General features: G+C 43.3%; 1 protein-coding gene across 9 annotated transcripts in view; it reads left to right on the top strand.

Moving 5' to 3' along the window:
- Positions 1-13,654, top strand: part of MBNL2 (muscleblind like splicing regulator 2) — an 86,356-nt gene that overhangs the window by 36,677 nt on the left and 36,025 nt on the right. The gene's annotated exons all lie outside the window — the stretch shown is intronic.

Below are 13,654 nucleotides of genomic sequence, written 5' to 3'. Positions count from 1 at the left end.
ATTGATTATGCTAAAGCCTTTGATTGTGTGGATCACAACAAATTGTGGCAAGTTCTTAAAGAGATGGGAGTAGCAGACCATCTTATTTGTCTCTTGAGAAACCTATATGCAGGTCAAGAAGCAACAGTGAGAACTGGACACGGAACCACTGATTGGTTCAAAGTTGAGAAAGGAGTTTGGCAAGGCTGTATACTGTCACCCTGCCTATTTATCTTAAATGCAGAGCACATCATGAGAAAGGTGGGGCTAGATGAATCACCAGTTGGAATTAAGATTGCTGGGAGAAATATCAACAACCTCAGATATGCAGATGATACCACTCTAATGGCAGAAAGTGAAGACCAACTAAAGAGCCTCTTGATGCGGGTGAAGGAGGAGAGTACAAAAGTTGGCTTGAAACTCAACATTAAGAAAACTAAGATATGGCATCTGGTCCTCTCACTTCCTGGCAAATAGGTGGGGAAGAAATGGAGGTAGTGACAGATTTTATTTTCCTGGGCTCAAAGATCACTGCTGACGGGGACTGCAGCCAAGAAATTAAAAGACGCTTGCTCCTTGGGAGGAAAGTTATGGCAAATCTAGACAGCATACTAAAAAGCAGAGACATCACCCTGCCAACAAAAGTGCGTATAGTCAAGGCTATGGTTTTCCCAGTTGCAATGTTTGGCTGTGAAAGCTGGACCATAAGGAAGTGTGAACGCCAAAGGATTGCGGCCTTTGAATTGTGGTGCTGGCGGAGACTCCTGCGAGTCCCTTGGACCGCAAGGCGATCAAACCGGTCAGTCCTAGAGGAGATCAACCCTGACTGCTCTTTAGAAGGCCAGATCCTGAAGAGGAAACTCAAATACTTTGGCCACCTAATGAGAAGGAAGGACTCCCTGGAGAAGAGCCTAATGCTGGGAACAATAGATGGCAAAAGAAGAAAAGGATGGCAGAGGATGAGGTGGCTGGATGGAGTCACTGAAGCAGTCAGTGTGAGCTTAAGTGGGCTCCAGGGGATGGTGGAGGACAGGAAGGCCTGAAGGAAGGTTGTCCATGGGGTCGCAATGGGTCGGACACGTCTTCGTGACTAACAACAACAACATATTAATCAGAATAATTACTTTGTTCATCATGATTTCCAACCAAAATCCAAAAGTCGCCATTGGAATCACTAATGAGATGTTGAGCAGGAAAGTTGCTTATGGATTAAAAGCACAACTCCTTTAAGTAGAGACAGAGTGTAAGTTAGGTATACCTTGCTACCCAATTTTTTCTCAGCCAATGTGCATTTGCAACCATTAGGTGAGTCTCTCGTAGGAAAAAGTACATCAACGTTATGCTCTTCTAACCTAGAAAATGCTTTCTTTTCCTTACTTAGATTCCTCAGTCATTTAACATTCCATGAAATCTAATTAAATATAGAAAAATAGAAAATGCATTAGTTTTTCACTGAAACAGTTCCTACCAATTTTACCACTATTAACTGTGTTTAAATGATAATGCCATATACATCATTAATCACAGAAATCCCAAATGGTTCAGATAATGCCATTTATTTGTTCATTTGATTTATATCCCACTTTCTTTCAAAGAGCTCAGAGTGGCTTACATCATTCTCCTCCTCCCGCTTTTAGTCTTATCTCCACAAAAAGAACCCTTTGAGGGAGGTTGGGCTGAGAGTCTGAGTGGCCCAACTATTATCATGAACCTCACATAACCTTTAAGTAAAAAGGTGGTTAAAATTTTAAAAATGAAATGAAAATAAAAAGACTGCATTTTTTCCCATTACAAGATAGAGACCTCTATTTATCTCCCTCCAAACACATACAAGGATGTTAAATACAACAAAATACCCTCCCCCCCCCCAAACATGAGATGGAAGGTAAATGTTTATATGGTTTGACGGGTGTAGTAAAATATTTTTGAGAACTGTGTAAATTGCAGTGATTGCCGGAGGGCATAAAATAGAGCATGCAGGATCTCTGGATTATTTGGAAGTTGACACTGACTCTTTTGGACCGGGGGGCTAGACCTTAATACCGACGGTGATTTGCTAGCTCCTACTTTCCAACGATCCAATAGCAGATACGGTGTTTGTGCCATATTAAAAAGAAGAAATTAATGTGCTTTTTCCTTTACTTTGAAAAACAATCTTTTTAATTAGGCATATTGGAAAGAGGGTGATGGAGCCTGTTTACGGAGACTTTAGAGTACATTTAATTTCTAGTACAGCTTTCTATTCAGTCTTGAGCATGGTAGCCATGGTCTAATGGGTAAGGAATGCTGGTGAGCTTCTCACCTGACCAGCATAAAAATGAAGAACTCCGCCAGATGAAAGACGCCTCTCCCCTGTGCCAGACATAGAAATGCTGCAAGCTAGAAAGGGCTATCTGTCCTCTGCCAACCCTCCGTAGGCTTCGTATTTTTATTTTTTTCATAGGACAGTAACTTTTCTGGGCTTATTTACAAGGCTGACTCAACATGGCGTTCAGATCTCATTTTAAAACCAGTTTATTAAACAAAACCAAAATGCTCAGTGTAAGAATGGATTCACCAATGATATCCATCCAATTATCAAATTATTTAGTAGGACGGGATTGGGGTTTTTGGTTTTTTGCAGCTGTAGCAGCTCTTGACGTAGAAACTTCAAGCTATAAGACACGTTCATTGGCTTGTAACAGCTTGTCTCAGTAATTATAGATTTGTTTTAAATTGTAGCCTTCTACTACCAGTGGAGTCTGTCATCTTATATTGAAATGAGCAATTAAGTGTGCAGCTTGTAATACATTCAGTTATTTAAAGAGTACCACAAAATACCACAATATGCTTGTTTGCCTCTTCTTTTTAAGTTTGTGTTTGTGACTTTTTTTTGGAAAAAACCCCCCCTGCATATTCATGAAGTCAAGTGGCATGTTTGTTGTTGTTTCATGCCATCAAGTCCTCTCTGTCAGTGGATGCTCTCCAAAATGTCAGTGCCCTTCTCAGCCTCGCTCAGTTCTTGTATGCAGTGCGTTCTTAATTATAAAACAGCAGATTCACAGCATAGTTCTGGTCACGATTATTCAAAAGTAAGTCCCTGTGTTGGGAGTGGGCTTGTTGTGTACGAATGCATATGCCTAATGAAAGGTTTAGGTGACTCGTTTTCTGAAAGCAAATCTGTTTAGAAATAAATCTGGATGGGAGGGGAAAGCGATCAGGTGCATGTGGTATCATCATATCTAAAGAGATGTGAGGCTTGTTCATTTTCTAGGAATGTTCACAATATTGTGGAACTGTCCCGGGAATTTCTTGGTTCTTCTTTGGAACTGCTGGTCCATTCCTGCTTAGGCAGTTCTAGGAATTAAGTTTTGACTGTCAGTGCAACCTCATTCATGATTGCGCAGAAGCCCCACTGTGCGCTTACTCCCTGGCAGGACATGTAATGCTGGCCAACTTTCTCTATTTGAGCATAATGGACTTTTGGCACATTTCTGACTAAACTGCTAAAAGTGAATGTTAGAGGAACGTTTTCTGCTTCTGTGAAATTGCTCAAAATATTTACACGAATTAGAAGCCGGGACTGTGCATCTTAAGCACAGTTTTGACTTCTGTAACGCGCTCTACGTGGGGCTACCCTTGAAGACGGTCCGGATACTTCAATTGGTTCAAAATAGAGCTGCCAGGCTGCTGATGGGGACTGGGCGTTATGTTCACATGACTCCAGTCCTCCGTCAGCTTCACTGTCTTCCCATTGAAGTCCGGGCCCAATTCACAGTGTTGGTGATGACCTATAAAGGCCTAAACGGCTTGGGTCCTGGTTACCTGAAGGAGCGCTTACGTCCATATATGCCCAGCCGCCCCCTGAGATCAGCGGGAGAGGCCCTCCTCCGGGAACCCTCCGTGAAGGAAATTAGGAGGGTGGCTACTCGGAGGAGGGCTTTCTCAGCGGTGGCGCCTAAGTTATGGAATGCGCTCCCCAGAGAGGTCCGCCTGGCGCCGTCGTTATTTGTTTTTCGGCGCCAGGCGAAGATCTTTTTATTTAAGCAGCATTTTAAATGTTAATATTATTGAATTTTATTCGGCAGGGCGGCTTATTTTATTTTACTGTATATATTTTAATTGTTATTGTTTTAATGTATTTTGTATTTTATTTGATGTTGTAAGCCACCCTGAGGCCTCGGCAAGGGGCGGCATAGAAATGTTTTAATAAATAAAATAAATAAATAAATGATTTGATCATGGATGAGAGGGCCGACCTGGCTTGCATCACAGAGACTGGGTGAGTGAGGGGGGGGGGATGTTTCCCTCTCACAATTGTGCCCGCCCGGGTACCTGGTCCAGCACCGACCACACCTGGAGGGGAGGGGAGGGGGGTCACTCTGGTTTATCGAGCTTCTATTTCCCTTGTGGGGCTTCCTGTCCCCTTGAGGCCGGGGCTGGAGTGCCTCCACTTGGTGTTGGGCGACTGAGACAGACTGGGGATTCTGCTGGTGTACCGTGCACCCTTCTTCCCAACAGACTCCCTGCCTGAGCTGACGGAGATCATCTCGGACCTGGTGTTGAGGACTCCCAGGATGTTGGTCCTGGGGGACTTCAATCTCCATGCCAAGACGGTTCTAACTGGGGCAGCTCAGGACTTCATGGCCTCCATGGTGGCCATGGGGCTGTCTCAACACGTCATTGGCCCGACCCATGAACGTGGACACACTCTGGACCTGGTTTTCTCGACGGGGCAGGAAGAGGGTGATCTGAGGGTGAGGAATTTAAGTTTGACGCCCTTGTCATGGTCAGATCACTTCCTCATAAGGTTTGAGCTCGAGAGCGGCCTTTCCCTCTGCTAGGGTGCGGACCCGATTGTATTGGTCCACCCCCAGAGCTTCCAGGAATCCATCAGGATCCATCCGGCTCCGGGGGATTTTCTGGTTGACAAGGCTGGTGATCCTGTCGATGCCCTGGTTGAACTGTGGAATGAGGAGATGACCAGGGCTATTGACACAATCACTCCCAAGCGTCCTCTCCCACCTTGCAGAGCCCGTTCATCTCCTTGGTATACACCTGAATTACGGGTGATGAAGTAGGTTGGGAGACGTCTGGAGCGTATGTGGAGGAGATCACGGGGTGATTCTGACCGAACACACTTAAGAGCCCACTATCGTGCCTATGCTATGGTGGTGAGGGCAGCAAAAAAGAAATTCTTCTCCGTTTCCATTGCCTCCTCACAATGCCGTCCGGCGGAGCTTTTTCGGGTGGTGCAGGGGCTGGTATATCCGGACCCAAAGAAAGATCTTGTGCCACCCTCGAAGGCCCGCTGTGACGACTTTGCCAAGCATTTCAGGGAGAAAATTGCTCAGATTCGCCATGAGCTTGACTCTGTTGAATCAGATTCTACTGGGGAGATGCCATCAGCGCTGTTGAGTCCACGATTTATGGATGACTTTCAGTTGTTGCAGCCTGATGATGTGGACAAGGTGCTTGGACAAGTACACCCTACCACTTGCTTACTAGACCCATGCCCATCTTGCCTACTTAAGAAAGCCTAGGACGGGATTGGGACCTGGATCCTGGAGGTGGTCAATGCCTCTTTAAGAGACGGCCAGGTACCTGCCCCTTTAAAGGAGGCGGTAGTCCGGCCAGTCCTAAGGAAGGCATCCCTGGATCCAGAGGTGGCCACCAATTATAGACCGGTGGCCAACATCCCGTTCCTGGGCAAGGTGCTAGAGCGGGTGGTGGCGGGGCAACTCCAAGCACTCTTGGATGAAACTGATTATCTGGACCCATTTCAGTCTGGCTTCAGACCCAGGTATGGCATTGAATCTGCCTTGGTCGCCCTGTACGATGACCTGTGCAGGGTGAGAGACGGGGGAGTGCATCCCTGTTGGTTCTCCTGGACCTCTCAGCGGCTTTTGATACCATCAACCATGGTATCCTTCTGGATAGGCTAGCGGGATTGGGAGTTGGAGGCACTGCTTTTCAGTGGTTCCGCTCCTATATCAATGGCCGATTTCAGAAGGTGGTGCTGGGGGACTATGACTCTGCGCCATGGCAGCTATGCCATGGAGTTCCGCAAGGGTCTATTTTGTCCCCTTTGCTATTTAACATCTTCATGAAACCGCTGGGAGAGGACATCAGGAGGTGTGGGCTGCGGAGTCATCAGTACGCTGATGATACCCAGCTCTACCTCTCGTTTTCCACCAATCCAGGTGAGGCAGTGGCTGTGCTGAACCGGTGCCTGACCGAGGTAATGGGCTGGATGAGGGCTAATAAACTGAAGCTCAATCCAGACAAGACGGAGGTCCTGTTGGTGGGCGGTTCGGGCCTCAGGATGGGGGACTTGGGCCTTGTCCTAAATGGGGTTGCACTCCCTCTGAGGGACAGGGTTCGCAGCTTAGGAGTGCTCCTCGACCCTGAGCTGTCTCTAGAAGCTCAGGTGACGGCGGTGGCGAGGAGCACCTTCCTTCAGCTTCGGCTGATACATCAGCTGCCTCCCTTCCTGGAGAACGACTGCCTGGCGACAGTGACACACGCGTTGGTGACTTCCCGATTAGATTTCTGTAACGCGCTCTACGCGGGGCTACCCTTGAAGATGGTCCGGATACTTCAATCGGTGCAGAACAGAGCTGCCAGGTTGCTGACGGGGATTGGGCATTGTTCTCATATAACCCCAGTTCTCCGTCAGCTCCACTGGCTCCCGATTGAAGTCCGGGCCCAATTCAAAGTGTTGGTTATGACCTATGAAGCCCTTAATGGCTTGGGTCCTGGTTACCTAAAGGAGCGTTTACATCCATATGTGCCTGCCTGCCCCTTGAGATCAGCAACAGATGCCCTTCTCCGGTAATCCTCTGTGAATGATATTAGGAGGGTGAGTACCCGGAGGAGGGCTTTCTCTGCGGTGGTGCCCCATCTATGGAATGCGCTCCCCAGAGAGGTCCGCCTGGCGCCGTCGTTATTTGTTTTTTGGTGCCAGGCTAAGACCTTTTTATTTAAAACTTATTTTAATTGTTAAATTATTTGCATTAATAGGATTTTAAATTTTTAGCCGAGATGCACTGGGGGCTTTTAAACAATTTTTTAAAATTGTTATATTGTTATTGTTTATGTATTTATGTACTTTGTATCCTGTTGTGAGCCGCCCCGAGGCTGCGTTGCAATGGGGGCGGCATAAAAATGTTTTAAATAAATAAATACCGTAACAGAGAAATGGAAATGTAGGTATATTTTATATGGCATTGCTGTGGTGCTTTTGAATGTATAAGTATCCACCTTGGCTGATTTCACTGATCCACTTAAAGGGGGCTTGCTTTTTGGACAGTGTGTCACCCTGCGTACCTCTACATGGGAGGAGGTCCCAGTATAGTTACTGTGCCTGATTCTCTGTCCTAGGGAATTCATGCCTAAGATTCCGCTTTAAGAAAGCCTTTGTTCTTGGGATGACTCTTGAGATCTCAATATGTATAATCACAGTTCCGGCTTTCTGCTAGACAGCTTTGTGAATAACCTCAAATACCTGGCTAATTCTGTTAATCATATTTTAGCTAGGAAATGTGATTAATACTCTCTCCATGTTCTTCCTGGTCTTATTTATTCATAGAAATGCATGCTTCTGAGCAGCAACTATAGTGCATATTGGGTCTGCATTTGTTGAATTTTACGGGTGCTGCGGTATGCAAGACGGAGCGCAGAGGTGAGCTTTTGAGAGTAGGGCATCACCCATGCTGGTGGGTGAGTGTACTCTGATCTTGCACTGTGCAAAAGCTCTGCACAGGTAGCCCAACATGTGAATAGGACTTCTGTAGCTTGCGTCAACTAGACAATTTCAGACAAATGCTTATGATTGGTAGTCTCATGTGAAGGATGGTGGATTTAGCCTAATTCAGAGAATTTAAACTTTTGATTTTGTTTCCGTGCCGGGAGAGCATGTTCTCTAATAATAGCATCTGAGCAGTACACTGGTTAGTATTCTATTTCTTGTTCTTTATATATCCCCAAATTTAGATCCCCCCCCACCTTAAGTAAATCTTTTTTTTAACAGCAGTTTCAGTTGTTTGACCCATGATCTTCAGAAGCTGTTATACACAAAAGTTTTCTTTTTTACTCTTCATATTATATAAATATTTATTTATTTAAAACTTTTGTATGCCGTTCCTTATGCATAGCATCTCATGATGGCTTACAGTCATTAAAACAACCACGATAAAACAACAATCTTAACATAACAAATAACAACCAAAAAATATAAGTTATATAAAAGCAACTGTTAAACATTACAATTAGTTTTAATTTTATTTACTACATTTTTGCACTGCCCAACAACTGGAGCTCTCTGGGCAGTTCACAAAACAAAACTTAAATCCATTAAATTCAATAACATTATAAAGTGGAATATAAAAACATTAAAAATTAAAAGAGAATAAAATGAGACTATAAACCACAGTGAATCTAGCAATATTGCTAAAATCTTAAAACACACCAAACATATTACAAGAGGCAGAAGGGGGAAAAGGAAAGTGAGAAAGATAAGAGAACAATCTCAGTAAAACAAAAGGACAGTGACCATAAAAGGAGGACAGTGTCAGTGTTATTTAAGTCTCTTTCTATACTTTCCGCAGACCACTGTTCATCTGGCTATCCTACTAAGTAACAAGAGAAGGGTGGCTAACCTGCTTTTACCACCAGCTTGAAATCTGGTTAACCTGTTCCAATACATTAAGATTAAACTTGCTCCAGAGTTCCTGTGAGGGCCAAACTAAATGTTTGTCTTGAAATTTGCCCTACTCCCAGGGCAGGGAGTGTTAAAAAAGAAGAAAAAGGTCTCCACTGGAATCCTGCACATGTCACAACACCTCCAGAATTCACCCCAGAATTCGGCCACTGGCCGAAAACTCATCACCTTTTCTGTCCTCTTCTGTCAGGGATTTAATGACACGCAATGGTATTTAACAGCCTGAAGTGTTATTTTTATCAGCTCTTTTAACAGATTTAATTTGGGGAAAACTGGATTTAGATGTCACATTGTTTTTAAATGCCAGATATTGGGGAAAAAATACTGGTATTTTATTGCCTCTGTGGCCTGTAGTTTTGAGTATTGCTGTAAACTGCCCGGAGAGCTTCAGCAGTTGGGCAGCAAAGGAATGAAATTAATAATAACAACCATGCATGCTGCAGGTTCACATTATGTGTGAGCCAGGCCAGTGGGACTTCTGAGCAGACATGTAAATGGAGGACTTCCGGGCAAGCCTTCTAGCAGTGTACATGGCCGGAAGGAATGTCACCAGCTCCTCCCAGCATTTCCCATGGCTCTCGGTAATAGTCCTGCTTGCACATGCCGATGATGAAGATGCAGGGTGATGGAGATGGTACAAAAGGCTGGTAGAATTCTAATTATAGAGAATTTGTTCTGCTTCACTTCAAGCCTGATCATTGAATGATGGGAATAGCAGATAATGGAAGAATTGTGTTTGCTCTCATAATGGCAGAGTACATGTTCGCATTCTAAACGGAGGCGAAGGGAGGAACCTGGCAGATGGAGAATGATTTCCCTCCCTCCCTAGTTCAGTTTCTCAGGTAATTCCTACTAGGCAGTGTTTATACTAGCATTATAATTCAAACTTCCCACCAACTTTAATATCCTTTTACAGGATGTGTATAACTCTGTGCTAGTGTTGGAGGTTCTTAGTCAAACTAACAATGTTAACTGAACCTGCATTGTCTCCTTTTACCCTCAAGCTTTGTTTTATTCCTGTTAATGAATGACTTGGGCAATGAAGAGTCTTCATTTATTTTTAATTTTTTTCCCATGGGTTTTTCATCACTTCTCCAATAAACTGGGAATGTACATCATACTGTCTTCTCTTCAGTAAACTTTATAAGCTAAACTCATGCATTATTAACAGCTTTAGTTTCAGCATTCAGATAATCCCTTTTTTAACTTCCCAAAATGAGATAATGTATTTTTTAAGATCTCTATAATGACGAGATCCTCATTCCTCTGCTTGAAAACCTTACAAGAAATTTGCTTTCCATCCTTTACTGGAAAGGCCACTTTCTGTCTAGATAATGAAGGATGGAGCCTGCAAATAAAATAAAGCTTCTGTATATTGTTCATGATACAGTAATGCTCAGAGACAGTTGATGAAATCAGGCCCTTGGTATATATCTAGCAAAGATGGAGGCCTTGCCTTGAGCACACTGTAAGTTAATCAAAAGTTTAGTGCTTTTTAGACCTTTTTAAAATCAGCAATGCTTAAATATATGTAAATGCGGCTGGATCTTGGTTTGGGTAAATCCCTCACTGCATTAATCATCCATCCTGTTCTAGTGACCATCTTTCATGGACTTTTCATTTGCATTTCACCACTTGGCTTGACATCTGTCTAGTTTCTGAGTTCCAGAAGTTTGGCCTGCTGTCCTTCAGGTCATGGTCTCGAGTAAGCTCTTTATTATACAGCTATCAGGGATTCCCCATTCCCCCAGCCACCTGGGCAAAATCCCACCTGGAATTTCCTTGGTCTCAGAGCCCTGGACCAGTCACTGGATTCAGCCCATGACTGCCCCACGCTTGGGAAACAAAACAAGTTTAGTAAAAGGATAACATATAGAGGTGATGGGGCTAAAACATCAAATCTAAAAGGATAAAACCAGGTAAAAGAGGTGGAGAGGGAGGGGGAAAAGGGAATTGGACAGCAGCAACAAGATAGGTTGCACCTATTCAAGCAATCCCAAGACTGAGATAGTAACAGAGTACTTCTATCATATGCCAGATCCAAGTAGGGTGACACCTGGTTTTTGTAGTATTTTGTCCATTCCAGGACTGACCCTTCCTCTCCCCTCTGGAGCCTCAAAAACTAGTTCATGTTGCATTCATATATAAACCTGCAACAATCAGGAAAAAGACCCTTATTGTTTGCCCAGCCCTTCTAGGGATTCAATTCCAGCATATGCCTAATCTGTATAAGTTGATATTTTTAATATCTAAAAGATTATTTATTTATTATAATTACTATGGAACTTTTAAGTTTGCTGATTGCACTATTATAACCCTGCAAAGTTACTTGGGATCCTGAATATATGTATTTAGTGTGAATTAAATGCCATGCTAAGATTTGTAGCAGATACTAAACACATATGGATTTCACTTATTGGGCCATCTTAGTAAATCTAGAATCACACTTGGTAGTTCTGAACACAAAAACAAGTTGTAAAAAATATTAAATGTCTTTTTAAAGATTACTAGGAATCTTCAAAATCTTATACAGTAATGTAAAAGTTCACAGTAATTGAACCCCTCTATACTTATGAAGAAGCCAACCTTTTTGGTCTGGATACAGGATGGGATGCAGTTTTTCAAGGTGAATGAAAATTGATTATATCATCATCATCATCCTCATCTCTATTCAGCCCCATAGCCCAAGCTCTCTGGACTCTTTGCAACAATGTATAAAATAGGACATTAAAATAAATACCGACACCATAAAAACAACATTGTTAAAATCAAAGAAAAATACTGGTTTAAAAACCCAAATTTAATAGTAATAAAACCAAACAAAGCTATGTACTTATAAACTCTTAAACCTGAATTCCTTGTTCACCATCAAACACAATGGCCTGATTTGGATAATCAGTTCTTGGATTATCAAGCTAAGATTTGAATAGACCTCTTCCCTGAGCATCTACCCCTTCCTTCTCCTCTTGTCCCAGTCACTGAAAGCTTCTATTCCAATTGAAAGATTCCAGTTTCATGCAAAGCGAGAAATGATGGTTACAGGTTCAGACTAAACTATGATATTAAACCATGACAAAAAGTTAGTTAATAACCTAGCTTGTTTGAAAGCGAGTAATTATATTTTCTTGTTTTGGAGATAATGGTATAACTATGTTTAATTAGAGACTGCCTAGCTTTATTGCTTGCATCATTTCATGAGGAGCAAAGGAATGCAAAATTGTTTGCTTTGTTGAGGTGTCTATGGACAGGCACATTTAGGGTTCTGGTCATGGCTCTCTTGAGCCCACCTGCAGTCACTGTGTTCCTAGAACAGTAGAGTTGGAAGGGGCCAAGAAGGCCTTTGGGACCAACCTTCTGCCTTGCAGGTCACCAGTTCACACCAGATCCCTGTCCAGTTTCCTTTTGAATGTCTAGTGTGGAAGAGCCCACAAGCTCTCTAAGCAACTGGTTCCATTGTCATGTTGCTCTGACAGTGAGGAAATTTTTCCTGATATCTGGCCTGAATCTGAGTTGTCACAACTTGAGTTGATTATTCCATGTCCTGGTATCATTGATCATGATCTTCCTCTTTGTAGCGTCATATTGTTTGCTCATATTTAGTCTGTTGTCCACACTATCGCCAAGGTCTTTTTCCTTTTCCATTCTGTTAAGCCACATATTCCCAGTCTTGTATTGATTGCATTTGGTTTCATTTTCCTAGGTGGAGGACTTGGCGTTTGTCTGTTTAGCCTATGCATTAAGATGCCGTAGACGTTTCGTCTTCATCTCATGAAAAAGCACTGTTCTTTCCAGTAACTCCAAACCTTTGCGTCTGAAACGTTCATCTTCAGTCATTTTCAATGAAATGCTCATGCTGAATATCCTTGTGTGTGCCACACGAGAAACAGAAATCCTTAGTTTTACAGTCATTATCCTGTCTTGAGGTACATTTCAATTGTTTGTGGCTGAAGGCATTGGATTTTGCTCCTAAGTAGTATAAAGGGTCCGTTTGTCAACAAAGTGGTATGTTTTAATTGTTAGTTCAGCCAATTATTATGCACTCTGTTTCAGGAAATAAATGAATTGGAAACCTGATACTAATCATCAGTATATTCATTTACTCTGATGACAACACATTAAATAGTTCTTTGATATCACATGATGAAGCTGTGACTGTAGTGCGAATGGAAAGGAGAAAGAGAACTGATGTGTTAAGTTTGGATGGAAATACGGTATATCGCAGTGCTGGGTACTCAGCAGCGGGTTCCCAGGGCTGCCTCAGATCACGTCAACAACTTGACCCGGGAGCAATGAGCAAGTCACTCGAGATTTGTACGTCTTTTATGGTCGACTCACTGCAGGGCTTACTGTGTGGCAGGATATCCCAGAAGCCTTACACAAGCATACCCAAGGTGGTGGGAGGGAGCGGGTTTCAGCGGGTTTCAGAGGGGTCGGGGCTGGATAAGGATTTTACTCATTTGTTTAAACCAGCCTTCCCCAACCTGATGGCTGTCAGAAGTGTTTGGACTGCCACTCCAGAATTCCATTCCAGCATGGCCATTGACTGGGAATTCTGGATATCCCAGTCCAAACGTGTCTGGAAGGCACAAGGTTGGGGAGCGCTGGTTTAACTAAATCATCGTTGAAGTAAAAGACTTCAGTGCATCACTAAGAGAAGTGCAGATGGGAGCATCAGTGGGGGGAGGTGACAGCTCTTTCACACCCCCCCCCCCCACCACCACCTTCCTCTTCTCTGTTAAAGTTGGCTCTTGAGACTTCAGAGGAGACATGAGACTTGCCTCAAAATTTCTTGCAGTGACTTGAGATTTTACTTGGACTTGAAAGTAAAGAGTTGGGACTTGACCTGAGACTTAGAGTAAAGGACTTGGAACACATCACTGGTATACCATTCATAAATATCCAAAAATGTGGATGACTGGCTGTCCATTTCCATCTGCTGAATAGGGAACATGAGGAGAATGGCTTGAGGCTGAC

This window comes from Varanus komodoensis, unplaced genomic scaffold (genome assembly GCF_004798865.1).
Source record: "Varanus komodoensis strain SLA01 unplaced genomic scaffold, ASM479886v1 scaffold31, whole genome shotgun sequence".
NCBI lineage: Eukaryota > Metazoa > Chordata > Lepidosauria > Squamata > Varanidae > Varanus > Varanus komodoensis.
This window is presented reverse-complemented; position numbering and strand designations above follow the sequence as displayed.